Source organism: Polistes fuscatus, unplaced genomic scaffold (genome assembly GCF_010416935.1).
Source record: "Polistes fuscatus isolate 324 unplaced genomic scaffold, CU_Pfus_HIC Scaffold14, whole genome shotgun sequence".
Lineage (NCBI taxonomy): Eukaryota > Metazoa > Arthropoda > Insecta > Hymenoptera > Vespidae > Polistes > Polistes fuscatus.
Window position 1 is genome coordinate 1511173 of NW_025113042.1, and position 21955 is coordinate 1533127.

Below are 21955 nucleotides of genomic sequence, written 5' to 3' on the forward strand. Positions count from 1 at the left end.
AGAAATTCCTACAAATATACATACACATTCATAGATACTTGTAGGTGAATGTTTTGTTTTCTTTCTCTCTCTCTCTCTTACTCTAGTTCTCACTCTTTCTATACATTTCTATATGGCTTAAAAAAAGAATAACGCTTACCTCAATGAATATGAAGATAAAAAAAGAGTAAACACAACTGTTAGACTGAGTATATGTATTCATGCTGGACTCTCCTAATGCTCGGTACCTAAAAAAGGAAAAAAAAAGATTACATTAATATAATATAAAGAAAATCAAATACATGAGTGTATATGTACAAGTGGTTAACCTATACTTATGTATATATGCCTGTATGTGTGTGTATGTGATGAAAATCAAATTTAATACGAAATACGATCTTTGAATACATAATTATGAAAAATAATAAATTAGAGCATCATTAGAGATGGTAGTAAGTATCGATACCATGAAAAAAGCTGGAAATTAGGAGAAATATTGTTAAGTAACATTGGTGAAATTGGCGGGACGCCGAGATATATCGATGTTATATTCTCACACATATCTATCGAACTTTCCAATATTTCGTTTTGAAAACACTCACGTATAAAAATCTTGCTTATAGCTATCGTTTGATATATAATAGAAAGGTGTAAAATACTTTTTAATTACCTGAGTTAAACAGGATGACGCAGTACGTTGGAACATATACAGCTGACAGAAAATGGCGTTTCCTCTACCTTTCCCCTGCGAACCCCTCTCCATTGCAACTGCGTTGCCTCTGCTGCGCATCTGCTGCGCGCGGTAGTATGCGCGGTAGTCCACTTTCAAAAAAAGTAGCGAAATCCATTGACCAATGGCTACTTGAGATTTTGCATTTTTTACATCTATTATAGAAAAATATCGAATAGTTATAAATAGGATATAGGAACATAAAAATTATCGAAATATATACTTTATTAATCCTAACAATAAAAATCGATCATTATAAGTCCATATCTATAGAATTGATGCCGTAAAACAAGATATATATGTAATTGCCTAGAAAAATGCATACCAATGTACATGGAATTTTTTTCTACGCAAATACTTTTTATCCTCGACATTATCGTAATCTTTCGATTATATCATTTGGAAGTCATTTTCTAGAAGAATCTATTAGTACATAGGCAAATTATTTACGTTAGAAAATATTTTTTAATTACCTGAAATTAGCGGGACGACGTAGCATCCGTCCGATCTCCAGCACCGACGTCGCGAAAAGAAAGAAGAATGATCAGCAAAGAGCCCTGATTGGCTGATAATTATTGCAGAGATAAGTGACCAATCAAAAATTCCCAATTACCACATAGAATTTTCACGCACACAAGCTTGTGTTACACGTACGTAACTCGGCTTTCTTCATGACCACGCTAGTCAAGCTAGATAAGATAATTTATTTATTAAATAAATAAAAAATAATTCTATTTTACTATTTAATGTACACGCATCTTGTTAATATTTAAAAAATAACGAAAAGAATAAAGACAATATGCACTATAAGCCTTATCACACCTTACAGAAAAACATACATAATTTATTTATTACATAAATTAAATATCAATTTTATGAATTATTATAATTATCTAATTATTAATCCAATTATTGATTATTGTTATCTAATTTCTTTTTCTATTAGATGTATACGTTCCTTGTTAATATTTAAAAAATTACGAGTAAAATAAAGACAATATAGACTAAAAACTTAATCACATTGCAACGTTCTGATTTAAACATACCTTCAATTTTTATGTAATTGTTTAAACTAATATACATTTGTTTTAACGTCCCTGCACAATAATGACTTTGCATAATAAGATTTACTTCCAGAAAAATATTACATTAAAATTATTTTATATTCGAAGTATGTTAATAAGTATGTAATGTTTAAACCAGTATATATGTGTTTAAACAATCTGAAATACAAAGAGATTGCATTAGAATATTAAAATAATTGTTAAATAATCGATAGGAATGTCTATTGTTGTCTAAAAGATCGGAATATATAATCTATGTACCGTTCCCTTCGAAATCCACCGTTGAAATAAGACGTTGTCCTCTATGAAAGTACTTTTATTAAAAGTTGTTTATATGACTTTCCTAACGTTGCGCATGTGTATAAAGTGAATAATCCATCTAATCGATAAATTTAAGATTATAACGTTATGATTTTTGTATTTTTATCTATTTCATGTAATTATTTTAATGCTCCTGCGCACTGAGACTTCGAGGGTAAAATTTAGCTGCAATATAAGAAAAGTGCATTAATGCATTATAATAATTGTTAATTAATACGTAATGTAACGTATATGTAAATGAAAAAAGAAAGTACATTTCTCTAAACAATTATACAACCAATCTATTCTAACAATTAATAAATAATATACTAATGAAAAATGTGAATTATTAAAGTTTACCTTATGATAAAGAAAGCTGAGGTGTTTGCTTGTTTAAATACCAAAAAATAATGCCAGTATTCATTTTAAAATCTTGTAAACTCTTCTTTAATGTATGTACTTGATACACGAAACGATAAGAAAGCATAATTGATGCTGTGTAATTCCAAATCTTCAAATAATTGCAAATCTGAAAATCATAAGATTGTATTAGTAAAGTACCAAGCAAACTGAACGAGTCTACATATATATGTATGATATTTGTATAAGATATCACTCTCTCTCTCTTTCCCCTTTCTCATACTTTTTATATTACTATTCTTTATGTTATAAAAGAAAAGAGATAAACTTACCACAGCTGATATCAATATAAAAAAGTAAAGACAATTAGACTGACAATGAGTATGTGTATTCATGCTGTATTCTACCAATGTTTGGAAACCTAAAAAAAAGTATAAAATAACATAGCATTGGTAATATATAAAGAAAATTAAATATATAAGTGTTTATTATACGTGTAACACGTTCCTTGTTAATATTTAAAAAATAATGACATTTACAAAATAAAGATAATAAACACTAAAAAATTTGTCACATTGCACAGAAAAACACAATCATATAGAAGAGAAACAACGTTGCAGATATTTTTAAAACAATTGACATCACATTGCACAGAAAAACACAAACGTATAGATAAGAAACCACGTTATAGAAATCTTTAAAACAAATGACATAAAGCACTATAGCCATCCTTAAAGAATTAAAATAAATTGAAACAAAACAATTGACATCTCCCATGCCAACAATGAAAGTATAAATTCCCATACTATGTATTGATATGGAAAAACTCTTGTTATTTTAATTCTTGAAGGATGGCTATAATGCTGTTTTTAAAATATCTGCAACGAGGTTTCTTTTCTATACGATTCTGTTTTTCTGTGTGGTTTTTAGTGTATAACCTCTTTATTTTATTCCTTCTTTTTTAAATATTATAAAGGAACGTGTACACCTAACAGGAAAATAAAATTATTTTTGATTATTTAAAAAATTAATTTTGTGTGTGTTTTTCTGTGCAGTATGATAAAGTTTTTAGTGTACAATGTCTTTATTCTACACATAAGTTTTTAAATATTAACAAGGATAACTTGGTACTTTACTAATACAATCTTATGATTTTCAGATTTGCAAGTATATGAAGATTTGGAAAAGCACAGCATCTATTAGGCTTTCTTATTGTTTTGTGTATCAAGTACATACATAAAAGAAAAGTTTACAAGATTTTAAAATGAATCCAGACAATTTTTTTGGTATTTAAATGAGCAACCTTCAGCTTTCTTCTATCATAATGGTAAACTTTAATAATTCATATTTTCCATTAGTATATTGTTTATTAATTGTTTTAATATATTGGTTGTATATTTGTTGAGAGGAATGTAATTTCATTTTTCATTTACATATACGTGTACATTACGTATTAATTAACAATTATTATAATGCATTAATGCACTTTTCTTATATTGCAGCTAAATTTTACCCTCGAGGTCACCACTGCGCAGAAGCATTATAATAATTAATTAAAAAAGATAAAAATACGAAAATCAGAACGTTATAATCTTAAATTTATTGATTAGATGGATTATTCACTTTATACACATGCGTAACGTTCGGAAAGTCATATAAACAACATTTAATAAAAGTACTTTCATAGAGGACAACATCTCATTTCAACGGTGGATTTCGAAGAGGATTGTACACAGATCACATATTCCGATCTTTTAGACAACAATAGACATTCCTATCGATTATTTAACAATTATTTTATTATTCGAATGCAATCTCTTTATATTTCAGATTGTTTAAACACATATGTACTGATTTAAACATTACATACTTATTAAAATACTTTGAATATAAAATAATTTTAATGTGATATTTTTCTGGATAAAAATTTTATTATCCAAAGTCATCATTGCACAGGGACGTTAAAACAAATGTATATTAGTTTAAACAATTACACAAAAATTGAAGGAATGTTTAAATCAGAACGTTGCCATGTGATAAAGTTTTTAGTGTATATTGTCTTTATTTTATTCGGGTTTTTTTTTTAAATATTAACAAGGAACGTATACACCTAATAGAAAAATAGATTAGATAATAATAATTATTAACTGGATAATTATAATTAATAATAAAATGGATTTTTGATTTATTAATTAATTAATTATGTGTGTTTTTCTGTGCGGTGTGATAAGGTTTATAGTGCATATTGTCTTTATTCATTTAGTTATTTTTTAAATATTAACAAGTTACGTGTACCCTAAATAGAAAAATTTTTGATTTATTAATTAATTAATTATGTGTGTTTTTCTGTGCGGTGATAAGGTTTATAGTGCATATTGTCTTTATTCATTTAGTTATTTTTTAAATATTAAGTTACGTGTACCTTAAATAGAAAAATAGAATAAATTTTTTATTTATTTAATAAATAAATTATCATATTAAGCTTGACTTGAGTGGTCATGAAGAGAGGTGAGCTACAGCAAGTACGTGCGACGGGGTAAGCTTGTGTGCGTGAAATAAATTTCTATTGGTTACTCGGAATTTCTAATTGCTCATTTACAATGTAAATAATTATCAGCCAATCAGTTAATCAGACGATTTATTATCAGCTAATCAGGGCTCTTTGCTGACTTCCCTTCTTTCTTTTCTTGGCGTCGGTACTGGAGATCGCACGGATACTATGTCGTCCCATTCATCTCAGGTAATTAAAAAATATCCTTAAAAATATCCTAAAAAATGCTGTTGCAGTGACAAGAAATAATCAAGACACAAATATATAAAAGTTAAACATTATAAACTTATATTTGTAAAAATCAAATATTATATTACACTCGAATAATATTTATTCATAGAATTAATAAGCTATACTCTCTGCATAGATGTTCAATCATTTTACTAGAAGTAAAAGAAAAATATTATTTTAGATTACGAAAAAAGAATCCGATATTACTACATCCATGAAAAAATTGGCAGGACACCGCCTTTTATTTTACATAAACTGGTAAAATATCATATGCAGTAGTCTTCTATCAAGAGAATTGAGGTACGAAATGCATCCTAGTTATTACTAATTTAAATAACAAATAGAAAATACAGTTTCATAAAAAGTTCTCAATGTCTACTAAATTTATAACTATATACTTTACTAAATAATTAATAACCTTACTATGCCTCGACTGACAAGTAAATATTGAATACTTTTATCAATATAATTCTACTTTGTAGAGATTTAAAGTAAAGTTGTATCCTAATAAAATGTAGTTGCAGTGACAAGCAATAATCAAGACAAAAATATGTAAAAGGTAAACGTAATAATCTTTTATTTAAAAAAAAACAAGTATTATATTACAATTGAATAATATTTATTCAAAGTATTAAAGATCTTATTCTTTCTGCATAGGTGTTCAATCAATGTACTGGAAAAGAGAGCGTATGAAATTTCACTACGTTAAGAAGAATCCAACAATACTTTAATCATGAAAGATTTAGGAAGACACCAGTGAACGTGCTCCGTTCTCACACACGAAGGAAACCATGTACTATATATTCCATCAAAAGAATTGAAGAAGAAATGCATCCTGATAATTACAAATTTAAAAGACAAATAGAAATCATATTATATTAAGAATTCTTTTCTTATACAAATTGTATTGCCAAGTCTCGTACCAGGTAATGAAAGATATTATTGTTAATCGACTTACTAGAAAATATTGAGGACTTGTATCAACGAATTTCTTTTTTGTAGAGATGCCATGGGAATCATTTTACAAATAGAATGCAGCAACAGTTTAAAGGATCTTTTAATAAGCAAACATAATTATCTTGTAATGGGAATAAACCAATATTATAATAATTTCTTAAAAAATATTTATTCAAAGTATTAAAGATCTTATTCTTTCTGCATAGGTGATCAATCATTAAACTGGAAGAAAGGAAAGATACTTTTCAATTCGATAAGCAAAATCCAACTACACTGTAATCGTGAGAGATTTAGGAAGACAGTGTGGAAAGGGTTTTGTTCTCACCCTGGAAGGAAACTATGTATTATAATATACTATCAAAAAAATTGAAGAATGAATGCATCCTCATTACTAAAAATTTAAAAGACAAAAAAGAATCATATTATATTAAGAATTCTTTTCTTATACAAATTGTATTGCCATGCCTCGTACCAGGTAATGAAAGATATTATTGTTAATCGACTCACTAGAAAATATTGAGGACTTGTATTAACTAATTTCTTTTTTGTAGAGATGCCATGGGAATCATTTTACAAATAGAATGCAGCAGCAGTTTAAAGGATCTTTTAAAAGGCAAACATAAATTTCTTGTATTGGGAATAAACCAATATTATAATATTTTCTAAAAAAATATTTATTCAAACAATTAAAGATCTGATTCTTTCTGCATAGGTGTTCAATCAATGTACTGGAAAAGAGAGCGTATGATTTTTCACTACGTTAAGAAGAATCCAACAAAACTTTAATCATGAAATATTTAAGAAGACACTGTTGAACGTGCTCTGTTCTCACACTAGAAGGAAACCATGTACTATAATATTATATCAAAATAATTCAAGAAAGAAAGCATCCTGATAATTACAAATTTAAAAGACAAATAGGAATCATATTATATTAAGAATTCTTTTCTTATACAAATTGTATTGCCAAGCCTTGTACCAGGTAATGAAAGATATTATTGTTAATCGACTTACTAGAAAATATTGAGGACTTGTATCAACGAATTTCTTTTTTGTAGAGATGCCATGGGAATCATTTTACAAATAGAATGCAGCAACAGTTTAAAGGATCTTTTAATAAGCAAACATAATTATCTTGTATTAGGAATAAACCAATATTATAATAATTTCTTAAAAAATATTTATTCAAAGTATTAAAAATCTTATTCTTTCTGCATAGGTGATCAATCATTAAACTGGAAGAAAGGAAAGATACTTTTCAATTCGATAAGAAAATTCCAACTACACTGTAATCGTGAGAGATTTAGGAAGACAGTGTGGAAAGGGTTTTTTTCTCACCCTGGAAGGAAACTATGTACTATAATATTATATCAAAATAATTCAAGAATGAATGCATCCTGATTACTAAAAATTTAAAAGACAAAAAAGAAATCATATTATATTAAGAATTCTTTTCTTATACAAATTGTATTGCCATGCCTCGTACCAGGTAATGAAAGATATTATTGTTAATCGACTCACTAGAAAATATTGAGGACTTGTATTAACTAATTTCTTTTTTGTAGAGATGCCATGGGAATCATTTTACAAATAGAATGCAGCAGCAGTTTAAAGGATCTTTTATTAAACAAACATAATTATCTTGTATTGGGAATAAACCAATATTATAATAATTTCTTAAAAGATATTTATTCAAAGTATTAAAGATCTTATTCTTTCTGCATAGGTGATCAATCATTAAACTGGAAGAAAGGAAAGATACTTTTTAATTCGATAAGCAAAATCCAACTACACTGTAATCGTGAGAGATTTAGGAAGACAGTGTGGAAAGGGTTTTGTTCTCACCCTGGAAGGAAACTATGTACTATAATATTATATCAAAATAATTCAAGAAAGAAAGCATCCTGATAATTACAAATTTAAAAGACAAATAGGAATCATATTATATTAAGAATTCTTTTCTTATACAAATTGTATTGCCAAGCCCTGTACCAGGTAATGAAAGATATTATTGTTAATCGACTCATTAGAAAATATTGTGGACTTGAATTAACTAATTTCTTTTTTGTAGAGATGCCATGGGAATCATTTTACAAATAGAATGCAGCAGCAGTTTAAAGGATCTTTTATTAAACAAACATAATTATCTTGTATTGGGAATAAACCAATATTATAATAATTTCTTAAAAGATATTTATTCAAAGTATTAAAGATCTTATTCTTTCTGCATAGGTGATCAATCATTAAACTGGAAGAAAGGAAAGATACTTTTTAATTCGATAAGCAAAATCCAACTACACTGTAATCGTGAGAGATTTAGGAAGACAGTGTGGAAAGGGTTTTGTTCTCACCCTGGAAGGAAACTATGTACTATAATATTATATCAAAATAATTCAAGAAAGAAAGCATCCTGATAATTACAAATTTAAAAGACAAATAGGAATCATATTATATTAAGAATTCTTTTCTTATACAAATTGTATTGCCAAGCCTCGTACCAGGTAATGAAAGATATTATTGTTAATCGACTAACTAGAAAATATTGAGGACTTGTATTAACTAATTTCTTTTTTGTAGAGATGCCATGGGAATCATTTTACAAATAGAATGCAGCAGCAGTTTAAAGGATCTTTTAATACTCAAACATTATTATCTTGTATTGGGAATAAACCAATATTATAATAATTTCTTAAAAAATATTTATTCAAAGTATTAAAGATCTTATTCTTTCTGCATAGGTGATCAATCATTAAACTGGAAGAAAGGAAAGATACTTTTCAATTCGATAAGCAAAATCCAACGACACTGTAATCGTGAGAGATTTAGGAAGACAGTGTGGAAATGGTTTTGTTCTCACCCTGGAAGGAAACTATGTATTATAATATACTATTAAAAGAATTGAAGAATGAATGCATCCTGATTACTAAAAATTTAAAAGACAAAAAAGAAATCATATTATATTAAGAATTCTTTTCTTATACAAATTGTATTGCCAAGCCTCGTACCAGGTAATGAAAGATATTATTGTTAATCGACTCACTAGAAAATATTGAGGACTCGTATCAATGAATTTCTTTTTTTAGAGATGCCATGGGAATCATTTTACAAATAGAATGCAGCAGCAGTTTAAAGGATCTTTTATTAAACAAACATAATTATCTTGTATTGGGAATAAACCAATATTATAATAATTTCTTAAAAGATATTTATTCAAAGTATTAAAGATCTTATTCTTTCTGCATAGGTGATCAATCATTAAACTGGAAGAAAGGAAAGATACTTTTAATTCGATAAGCAAAATCCAACTACACTGTAATCGTGAGAGATTTAGGAAGACAGTGTGGAAAGGGTTTTGTTCTCACCCTGGAAGGAAACTATGTACTATAATATTATATCAAAATAATTCAAGAAAGAAAGCATCCTGATAATTACAAATTTAAAAGACAAATAGGAATCATATTATATTAAGAATTCTTTTCTTATACAAATTGTATTGCCAAGCCTCGTACCAGGTAATGAAAGATATTATTGTTAATCGACTAACTAGAAAATATTGAGGACTTGTATTAACTAATTTCTTTTTTGTAGAGATGCCATGGGAATCATTTTACAAATAGAATGCAGCAGCAGTTTAAAGGATCTTTTAATACTCAAACATTATTATCTTGTATTGGGAATAAACCAATATTATAATAATTTCTTAAAAAATATTTATTCAAAGTATTAAAGATCTTATTCTTTCTGCATAGGTGATCAATCATTAAACTGGAAGAAAGGAAAGATACTTTTCAATTCGATAAGCAAAATCCAACGACACTGTAATCGTGAGAGATTTAGGAAGACAGTGTGGAAATGGTTTTGTTCTCACCCTGGAAGGAAACTATGTATTATAATATACTATTAAAAGAATTGAAGAATGAATGCATCCTGATTACTAAAAATTTAAAAGACAAAAAAGAAATCATATTATATTAAGAATTCTTTTCTTATACAAATTGTATTGCCAAGCCTCGTACCAGGTAATGAAAGATATTATTGTTAATCGACTCACTAGAAAATATTGAGGACTCGTATCAATGAATTTCTTTTTTTAGAGATGCCATGGGAATCATTTTACAAATAGAATGCAGCAGCAGTTTAAAGGATCTTTTAATAAGCAAACATAATTATCTTGTATTGGGAATAAACCAATATTATAATATTTTCAAAAAAATATTTATTCAAAGTATTAAAGATCTGATTCTTTCTGCATAGGTGTTCAATCAATGTACTGGAAAAGAGAGCGTATGATTTTTCACTACGTTAAGAAGAATCCAACAACACTTTAATCATGAAAGATTTAGGAAGACACAGGTGAACGTGCTCCGTTCTCACACTGGAAGGAAACCATGTACTATAATATTATATCAAAATAATTCAAGAAAGAAAGCATCCTGATTATTACAAATTTAAAAGACAAATAGGAATCATATTATATAAGGGATTCTTTTCTTATACAAATTGTATTGCCAAGCCTCGTACCAGGTAATGAAAGATATTATTGTTAATCGACTTACTAGAAAATATTGAGGACTTGTATCAACGAATTTTTTTTGTAGAGATGCCATGGGAATCATTTTATAAATAGAATGCAGCAGTAGTTTAAAGGATCTTTTAATAGCAAACATAATTATCTTGTATTGGGAATAAACCAATATTATAATAATTTCTTAAAAGATATTTATTCAAAGTATTAAAGATCTTATTCTTTCTGCATAGGTGATCAATCATTAAACTAGAAGAAAGGAAAGATAATTTTCAATTAGATAAGAAAAATCGAAAAACACTGTAATCATGAAAGATTTAGGAAGACACGGGTGTAAGTGTTCCGTTCTCACACTGGAAGGAAACCATGTACTATAATATTCTATCAAAAGAATTGATGGAAACCATGTACTGTAATATTCTTTCAAAAGAATAGAAGAAGGAATGCATCATGGTTATTATAAATTTAAAAGACAAATAGGAAATACATTGCATTAGGATATTCCTAACATATATAAAGTATATTATTTAGTATTGCACTGGGTATTGAAAACACTATTTACATCGACTGGCAATAATTTATCTAAAGGAAACTATTCTTTTTGAATAATAAATTGTTAAAGCAGAAAGGCCATAGATAAGAAATATTGAAAAAATGTCTTAATTTCGTAAATCTAAAGGAGAAGAAAATAATGCTGTCAGAATATTAAATTCTACTGATCATCAAAGTCTTTCACTTGCTTTAACTGTACTTGCTTTTTTTTAAGGTATTAAAAAGGAATACTAAAAACATTTCTAGTATCTTTTCTTATCTATACAACAGAGAATATACTGTAGATTTTTCAATTTTACATGAGATGTGTAACAAACTAATAGTTTCATTTCCTTTGTAGGGTTTTTTGTGCAATTTCTTAAAGAAAAAGAGATTAAAGGAATATTCTATAGCACAAAATTTGGGTAGAAAAGAAGAAAACTGTAGTATCATGAAGAAACATATCACACTATTATGCCACATTGTGGTGGCATTACATAATATAAAATGTATTTGTTGTTTCGTTTAACGATTGCTAGATAAATCTTTTTTAAATAATAGCTTATATATTTGATACGGGTGTGATTTCATAAGTGAAGATACGAAATGAATTATTTACTACATATATCTATAATTTAAAGCGCAGAGTAGTGTTTTAATAGCTCAATAATGTAACAAATTAATTGTAATTTTTAAGACGATGTCATACCATGATTGTACATTTATATTACTTATTAATATATATTTTCTAAAAATATTTGTGCATTAGCATATTTTATTTACATATACGTAAAGTATAATATAATTAATTTAACTATCATTAATGAATTAAAATAAAATTTAAATGTTTGGCGAATTTTATAGACTCCTTGGAATAATGTAATAAGAGATAATTAAAAAAAAAAAAAAATGATAAAAAATATCACATTATTCTAATTTTCGTCACAGTAAAATATCTTATTTAGGTCACTATTAAGAAGTATTAATATTTAATTTTTGGATAAAAATTATTATTTATATTCTCTACCTTTTTTTCTATATTCATAGAACTAATATTATAAAAGACTATAAATAATATTTAATAGCTTGGAAAAATATTAATGAATGTATTTATCGATATATAATATATCTATATATACTGTGAAAGGCATTTAAATGCCACCCTCGAATCAAAATTTTGACGTTTTTCTGATTTCACATAGGAATCCATATGTTCCGGTATTTTAAATCCGGTATTTTAAATTTGTCGTGACGTCACAAAAATGAAAATTTGGTAATAGGATCACAGGATGATACAAGAGCTCTTCGAAGAGAGTAGGAAACGAGAGCGCTGATTGGTTGATAAATAGCCAATCAGCTCTCAATATATGGCCTAGAAGAGCGCTGATTGGTTGATAAATAGCTAATCAGCTCTCAATATATGGCTAGAAGAGCGCTGATTGGTTGATAAATAGCCAATCAGCTCCTAATAGTGCGCTGATTGGTTGAAAATAGCCAATCAGCTTTTAATAGTGCACTGATTGGTTGATAAATAGCCAATCAGCTCTCAATATAGCCTAGAAGAGCGCTGATTGGTTGAAAATTGGCCAATCGGCTCTTAGTGGATTTCTGATTGGTTGATGCTGGGTCTATTATTAACCAATCAGCGCACTTGTTTCCTATTCTCTTCGAAGAGCTCTTGTATCATCCTGTGATCCTATTAACAAATTTCATTTTTGTGACGTCACGACAAATTTAAAATACCGGATTTAAAATACCGGAACATATGGATTCCTATGTGAAATCAGAAAAACGTCAAAATTTTGATTCGAGGGTGCATTTAAATGCCTTTCACAGTATATATAGATATATTATATATATCGATAAATACATTCATTAATATTTTTCCAAGCTATTAAATATTATTTATAGTCTTTTATAATATTAGTTCTATGAATATAGAAAAAAAGGAAGAGAATATAAATAATCATTTTTTCACAAAAAATTAGAATATTAATATTTCTCAATAGTGACCTAAATAAGATATTTTACTGTGACGAAAATTAGAATAATGTGATATTTTTTATCATTTTTTTTTTTTTTAATTATCTCTTATTACATTATTCCAAGGAGTCTATAAAATTCGCCAAACATTTAAATTTTATTTTAATTCATTAATGATAGTTAAATTAATTATATTATACTTTACGTATATGTAAATAAAATATGCTAATGCACAAATATTTTTAAAATATATATTAATAAGTAATATTAAATGTACAATCATGGTATGACATCGTCTTAAAAATTACAATGAATTTGTTACATTATTGAGCTATTAAAACACTACTCTGCGCTTTAAATTATAGATATATGTAGTAAATAATTCATTTCGTATCTTCACTTATGAAATCACACCCGGTATCAAATATATAAGCATATTATTTAAAAAAAGATTTATCTAGCAATCGTTAAACGAAACAACAAATACATTTTATATTATGTAATGCCACCACAATGTGGCATAATAGTGTGATATGTTTCTTCATGATACTACAGTTTTCTTCTTTTCTACCCAAATTTTGTGCTACTAGAATATTCCTTTAATCTCTTTTTCATTTAAGAAATTGCACAAAAAACCCTACAAAGGAAATGAAACTATTAGTTTGTTACACTATCTCATGTAAAATTGAAAAATCTACAGTATATTCTTTGTTGTATAGATAAGAAAAGATACTAGAAATGTTTTTAGTATTTCTTTTCTATCAACGTACCATTAAATAATGAATGATCCTTATTAGAAATTATATAGCACAAGTACAGTTAAATCTTAAAAAGCAAGTGAAAGACTTTGATGATCAGTAGAATTTAATTTTCTGACAGCATTATTTTCTTCTCCTTTAGATTTACGAAATTAAGACATTTTTTCAATATTTCTTATCTATGGCCTTTCTGCTTTAACAATTTATTATTCAAAAAGAATAGTTTCCTTTAGATAAATTATTGCCAGTCGATGTATAATAGTATTTTCAATTACGAAGTACAATACTAATAATATACTTTATATATGTTAGGAATATCCTAATGCAATGTATTTCCTATTTGTCTTTTAAATTTGTAATAATCAGGATGCTTTCTTTCTTGAATTATTTTGATATAATATTATAGTACATAGTTTCCTTCCAGTGTGAGAACGTAGCACGTTCACCGGTGTCTTCCTAAATCTTTCATGACTACAGTGTTTTTCGATTTTTCATATCTAATAGAAAATTATTTTTTCCTTTCTTCTAGTTTAATGAATGATCACCTATGCAGAAAGAATAAGATCTTTAATACTTTGAATAAATATTTTTTAAGAAATTATTATAATATTGGTTTATTCCCAGTACAAGATAATTATGTTTGAGTATTAAAAGATCCTTTAAACTGCTGCTGCATTCTATTTGTAAAATGATTCCCATGGCATCTCTACAAAAAAGAAATTCATTGATACGAGTACTCAAAATTTTCTAGTAAGTCGATTACCAATAATTTTTTTATTACCTAGTACGAGGCTTGGCAATACAATTTGTAAAAGAAAAGAATCCCTTATATAATATGATTCCTATTTGTCTTTTAAATTTGTAATAATCAGGATGCTTTCTTTCTTGAATTATTTTGATATAATATTATAGTACATGGTTTCCTTCCAGTGTGAGAACGGAGCACGTTCACCTGTGTCTTCCTAAATCTTTCATGATTAAAGTGTTGTTGGATTCTTCTTAACGTAGTGAAAAATCATAGTCTCTCTTTTCCAGTACATTGATTGAACACCTATGCAGAAAGAATCAGATCTTTAATACTTTGAATAAATATTTTTTTAGAAAATATTATAATATTGGTTTATTCCCAATAAAGAAATTTATGTTTGCCTTTTAAAAGATCCTTTAAACTTGCTGCATTCTATTTGCAAAATGATTCCCATGGAATCTCTACAAAAAAGAAATTAGTTAATACAAGTCCACAATATTTTCTAGTGAGTCGATTAACAATAATATCTTTCATTACCTGGTACGAGGCTTGGCAATACAATTTGTATAAGAAAAGAATTCTTAATATAATATGATTCCTTTTTGTCTTTTAAATTTTTAGTAATCAGGATGCATTCATTCTTCAATTCTTTTGATAGTATATTATAATACATAGTTTCCTTCCAGGGTGAGAACAAAACCCTTTCCACACTGTCTTCCTAGATCTCTCACGATTACAGTGTAGTTGGATTTTGCTTATCGAATTGAAAATTATCTTTCCTTTCTTCCAGTTTAATGATTGATCACCTATGCAGAAAGAATAAGATCTTTAATACTTTGAATAAATATCTTTTAAGAAATTATTATAATATTGGTTTATTCCCAATACAAGATAATTATGTTTGCTTATTAAAAGATCCTTTAAACTGCTGCTGCATTCTATTTGTAAAATGATTCCCATGGCATCTCTACAAAAAAGAAATTCGTTGATACAAGTCCTCAATATTTTCTAGTAAGTCGATTAACAATAATTTTTTTTATTACCTGGTACGAGGCTTGGCAATACAATTTGTAAAAGAAAAGAATCCCTTATGTAATATGATTCCTATTTGTCTTTTAAATTTGTAAAAATTTAAGATTGTAACGTTCTGATTTAAACATTATTTCAATTTTATGTAATTGTTTAAACTAATATACGTTTGTTTTTACGTCCCTATGCAATGATGACTTTGGATAATAAAATTTTTATCCAGAAAAATATCACATTAAAATTATTTATATTCAAAGTTTTAATAAGTATGTAATGTTTAAATCAGTACATATGTGTTTAAACAATCTGAAATATAAAGAGATTGCATTAGAATATTAAAATAATTGTTAAATAATCGATAGGAATGTCTATTCTTGTCTAAAAGATCGGAATATATGATCTATGTACCGTCCCCTTCGAAATCGATCGTTGAAATGAGACGTTGTCCTCTATGAAAGTACTTTTATTAAATGTTGTTTATAAGACCTTCCAAACAATGCGCATGTGTATAAAGGGTGTCATACATCTAATACATAATCTTTAAGATTAAAACGTTATGATTTTCATATTTTTATCTATTTTAAGTAATTATTATAATGCTTCTGCGCAGTGATGACTTCGAGGGTAAAATTTAGCTGCAATATAAGAAAAGTGCATTAGTGCATTGAAATAATTGGTAATGTATACGTAATGTACATGTATATGTAAATGAAAAAAGAAAGTACATTTCTCTAAACAATTATACATCCAATATATTCTAACAATTAATAAACAATATAATTATGGAAAATGTGAATTATTGAAGTTTACCATTATGATAGAAGAAAGCTGAGGTGTTCGCCCGTTTAAGTATTATATAAAAATTGCCTGGATTCATTTTAAAATCTTGTAAACTCTTCTTTTATGTATGTACTTGATACACAAAACAATAAGAAAGCCTAATAGATGCTGTGCTTTTTCAAATCTTCAAATACTTGCAAATCTGAAAATCATATGATTGTTTTAGTAAAGTATCAAGCAAATTGAACGAGTCTATATGTATATGTATGATATTTGAATAAGATGTCACTCTCCCTCTCTCTTTTCCCTTCTTATATATACTTTTTATATTACTCTTCTTTATGTTATAAAAGAAAAGAGATATACTTACCACAACTGATATCAATATAAAAAAGTAAACACAATTATTAATTAGATAAAAAGTAAACACCATCAGACTGAGACTGAGTATATGCATTCATGCTGTTTTCTACCAATGTTTGAAAACCTAAAAAAAAGTATAAAGTAACATAGCATTGGTATAATATAAAGAAAATTCAATATATGAGTGTTTTGTATACGTGTAACACGTTCCTTGTTGATATTCACAAAATAGTGTGTAGAATAAGGACAATATACACTAAAAACTTTATAACATTGCACTGAAAACACAATTATATAGAAAAGAAACCACGTTATAGAAATCTTTAAAACAAATGATATAAAGCACTATAGCCATCCTTAAAGAATTAAAATAAATTGAAACAAAACAATTGACATCTCTCATGCCAACCATGAAAGTGTAAATTCCCATACTCTGTATTGATATGGAAAAACTCTTGTTATTTTAATTCTTGAAGGATGGCTATAATGATGTATGTCAATTGTTTTTAAAATATCTGCAACGAGGTTTCTTTTCTATACGATTCTGTTTTTCTGTGTGGTTTTTAGTGTATAACCGCTTTATTTTATTCCTTCTTTTTTAAATATTATAAAGGAACGTGTACACCTAACAGGAAAATAAAATTATTTTTGATTATTTAAAAAATTAATTTTGTGTGTGTTTTTCTGTGCAGTATGATAAAGTTTTTAGTGTACAATGTCTTTATTCTACACATAAGTTTTTAAATATTAACAAGGATAACTTGGTACTTTACTAATACAATCTTATGATTTTCAGATTTGCAAGTATTTGAAGATTTGGAAAAGCACAGCATCTATTAGGCTTTCTTATTGTTTTGTGTATCAAGTACATACATAAAAGAAAAGTTTACAAGATTTTAAAATGAATCCAGACAATTTTTTTGGTATTTAAATGAGCAAACACCTCAGCTTTCTTCTATCATAATGGTAAACTTTAATAATTCATATTTTCCATTAGTATATTGTTTATTAATTGTTTTAATATATTGGTTGTATATTTGTTGAGAGGAATGTAATTTCATTTTTCATTTACATATACGTGTACATTATGTATACATTACCAATTATTTCAATGCACTAATGCACTTTTCTTATATTGCAACTAAATTTTACCCTCGAAGTCACCACTGCGCAGAAGCATTATAATAATTAATTAAAAAAGATAAAAATACGAAAATCAGAACGTTATAATCTTAAATTTATTGATTAGATGAATTATTCACTTTATACACATGCGTAACGTTCGGAAAGTCATATAAACAACATTTAATAAAAGTACTTTCATAGAGGACAACATCTCATTTCAACGGTGGATTTCGAAGAGGATTGTACACAGATCACATATTCCGATCTTTTAGACAACAATAGACATTCCTATCGATTATTTAACAATTATTTTAATATTCGAATGCAATCTCTTTATATTTCAGATTGTTTAAACACATATGTACTGATTTAAACATTACATACTTATTAAAATACTTTGAATATAAAATAATTTTAATGTGATATTTTTCTGGATAAAAATTTTATTATCCAAAGTCATCATTGCACAGGGACGTTAAAACAAATGTATATTAGTTTAAACAATTACACAAAAATTGAAGGAATGTTTAAATCAGAACGTTGCCATGTGATAAAGTTTTTAGTGTATATTGTCTTTAATTTATTCGGTTTTTTTTTAAATATTAACAAGGAACGTATACACCTAATAAAAAAATAGATTAGATAATAATAATTATTAATTGGATAATTATAATTAATAATAAAATGGATTTTTGATTTATTAATTAATTAATTATGTGTGTTTTTCTGTGCGGTGTGATAAGGTTTATAGTGCATATTGTCTTTATTCATTTAGTTATTTTTTAAATATTAACAAGTTACGTGTACCTTAAATAGAAAAATAGAATAAATTTTTTATTTATTTAATAAATAAATTATCATATTAAGCTTGACTTGAGTGGTCATGAAGAGAGGTGAGCTACAGCAAGTACGTGCGACGGGGTAAGCTTGTGTGCGTGAAATAAATTTCTATTGGTTACTCGGAATTTCTAATTGCTCATTTACAATGTAAATAATTATCAGCCAATAAGTTAATCAGACGATTTATTATCAGCTAATCAGGGCTCTTTGCTGACTTCCCTTCTTTCTTTTCTTGGCGTCGGTACTGGAGATCGCACGGATACTATGTCGTCCCATTCATCTCAGGTAATTAAAAAATATCCTTAAAAATATCCTAAAAAATGCTGTTGCAGTGACAAGAAATAATCAAGACACAAATATATAAAAGTTAAACATTATAAACTTATATTTGTAAAAAGCAAATATTATATTACACTCGAATAATATTTATTCATAGAATTAATAAGCTATACTCTCTGCATAGATGTTCAATCATTTTACTAGAAGTAAAAGAAAATATATTATTTTAGATTACGAAAAAAGAATCCGATATTACTACACCCATGAAAAAATTGGCAGGACACCGCCTTTTATTTTACATAAACTGGTAAAATATCATATGCAGTAGTCTTCTATCAAGAGAATTGAGGTACGAAATGCATCCTAGTTATTACTAATTTAAATAACAAATAGAAAATACAGTTTCATAAAAAGTTCTCAATGTCTACTAAATTTATAACTATATACTTTACTAAATAATTAATAACCTTACTATGCCTCGACTGACAAGTAAATATTGAATACTTTTATCAATATAATTCTACTTTGTAGAGATTTAAAGTAAAGTTGTATCCTAATAAAATGTAGTTGCAGTGACAAGCAATAATCAAGACACAAATATGTAAAAGGTAAACGTAATAATCTTTTATTTAAAAAAAAACAAGTATTATATTACAATTGAATAATATTTATTCAAAGTATTAAAGATCTTATTCTTTCTGCATAGGTGTTCAATCAATGTACTGGAAAAGAGAGCGTATGAAATTTCACTACGTTAAGAAGAATCCAACAACACTTTAATCATGAAAGATTTAGGAAGACACCAGTGAACGTGCTCCGTTCTCACACTGGAAGGAAACCATGTACTATATATTCCATCAAAAGAATTGAAGAAGAAATGCATCCTGATAATTACAAATTTAAAAGACAAATAGAAATCATATTATATTAAGAATTCTTTTCTTATACAAATTGTATTGCCAAGTCTCGTACCAGGTAATGAAAGATATTATTGTTAATCGACTTACTAGAAAATATTGAGGACTTGTATCAACGAATTTCTTTTTTGTAGAGATGCCATGGGAATCATTTTACAAATAGAATGCAGCAACAGTTTAAAGGATCTTTTAATAAGCAAACATAATTATCTTGTATTGGGAATAAACCAATATTATAATAATTTCTTAAAAAATATTTATTCAAAGTATTAAAGATCTTATTCTTTCTGCATAGGTGATCAATCATTAAACTGGAAGAAAGGAAAGATACTTTTCAATTCGATAAGCAAAATCCAACTACACTGTAATCGTGAGAGATTTAGGAAGACAGTGTGGAAAGGGTTTTGTTCTCACCCTGGAAGGAAACTATGTATTATAATATACTATCAAAAGAATTGAAGAATGAATGCATCCTGATTACTAAAAATTTAAAAGACAAAAAAGAAATCATATTATATTAAGAATTCTTTTCTTATACAAATTGTATTGCCATGCCTCGTACCAGGTAATGAAAGATATTATTGTTAATCGACTCACTAGAAAATATTGAGGACTTGTATTAACTAATTTCTTTTTTGTAGAGATGCCATGGGAATCATTTTACAAATAGAATGCAGCAACAGTTTAAAGGATCTTTTAATAAGCAAACATAATTATCTTGTATTGGGAATAAACCAATATTATAATAATTTCTTAAAAAATATTTATTCAAAGTATTAAAGATCTTATTCTTTCTGCATAGGTGATCAATCATTAATCTGGAAGAAAGGAAAGATACTTTTCAATTCGATAAGCAAAATCCAACTACACTGTAATCGTGAGAGATTTAGGAAGACAGTGTGGAAAGGGTTTTGTTCTCACCCTGGAAGAAAACTATGTATTATAATATACTATCAAAAAATTGAAGAATGAATGCATCCTGATTACTAAAAATTTAAAAGACAAAAAAGAAATCATATTATATTAAGAATTCTTTTCTTATACAAATTGTATTGCTATGCCTCGTACCAGGTAATGAAAGATATTATTGTTAATCGACTCACTAGAAAATATTGAGGTCTTGTATTAACTAATTTCTTTTTTGTAGAGATTCCGTGGGAATCATTTTACAAATAGAATGCAGCAGCAGTTTAAAGGATCTTTTAAAAGGCAAACATAAATTTCTTGTATTGGGAATAAACCAATATTATAATAATTTCTTAAAAAATATTTATTCAAAGTATTAAAGATCTTATTCTTTCTGCATAGGTGATCAATCATTAAACTGGAAGAAAGGAAAGATACTTTTCAATTCGATAAGCAAAATCCAACTACACTGTAATCGTGAGAGATTTAGGAAACAGTGTGGAAAGGGTTTTGTTCTCACCCTGGAAGGAAACTATGTACTATAATATATCAAAATAATTCAAGAAAGAAAGCATCCTGATAATTACAAATTTAAAAGACAAATAGGAATCATATTATATTAAGAATTCTTTTCTTATACAAATTGTATTGCCAAGCCTCGTACCAGGTAATGAAAGATATTATTGTTAATCGACTAACTAGAAAATATTGAGGACTTGTATTAACTAATTTCTTTTTTGTAGAGATGCCATGGGAATCATTTTACAAATAGAATGCAGCAGCAGTTTAAAGGATCTTTTAATACTCAAACATAATTATCTTGTATTGGGAATAAACCAATATTATTATAATTACTTAAAAAATATTTATTCAAAGTATTAAAGATCTTATTCTTTCTGCATAGGTGATCATTCATTAAACTAGAAGAAAGGAAAGATAATTTTCAATTAGATATGAAAAATCGAAAAACACTGTAATCATGAAAGATTTAGGAAGACA

General features: G+C 27.0%; 5 long non-coding RNA genes across 5 annotated transcripts; 4 read left to right on the forward strand and 1 right to left on the reverse strand.

The window, feature by feature from the left end:
- Positions 1 to 6256: 6256 nt before the first annotated feature.
- LOC122514191 lies at positions 6257 to 9102 on the forward strand. The gene is made up of 2 exons (XR_006302992.1): positions 6257 to 6296; positions 8911 to 9102. It is a non-coding gene; the product is annotated as an uncharacterized LOC122514191 (long non-coding RNA).
- Positions 9103 to 9802: 700 nt separating this feature from the next.
- LOC122514193 lies at positions 9803 to 10113 on the forward strand. Its single transcript, XR_006302994.1, has 2 exons — positions 9803 to 9839; positions 9922 to 10113. It is a non-coding gene; the product is annotated as an uncharacterized LOC122514193 (long non-coding RNA).
- A 5218-nt stretch (positions 10114 to 15331) lies between these two features.
- On the reverse strand, positions 15332 to 15636 carry LOC122514192. The gene is made up of 2 exons (XR_006302993.1): positions 15606 to 15636; positions 15332 to 15523 (listed from the first exon to the last, which is right to left on the reverse strand). It is a non-coding gene; the product is annotated as an uncharacterized LOC122514192 (long non-coding RNA).
- A 3405-nt stretch (positions 15637 to 19041) lies between these two features.
- LOC122514190 lies at positions 19042 to 19881 on the forward strand. The gene is made up of 4 exons (XR_006302990.1): positions 19042 to 19139; positions 19364 to 19482; positions 19665 to 19741; positions 19840 to 19881. It is a non-coding gene; the product is annotated as an uncharacterized LOC122514190 (long non-coding RNA).
- A 342-nt stretch (positions 19882 to 20223) lies between these two features.
- Positions 20224 to 21417, forward strand: LOC122514165. Its single transcript, XR_006302972.1, has 2 exons — positions 20224 to 20263; positions 21359 to 21417. It is a non-coding gene; the product is annotated as an uncharacterized LOC122514165 (long non-coding RNA).
- Positions 21418 to 21955: the final 538 nt, after the last annotated feature.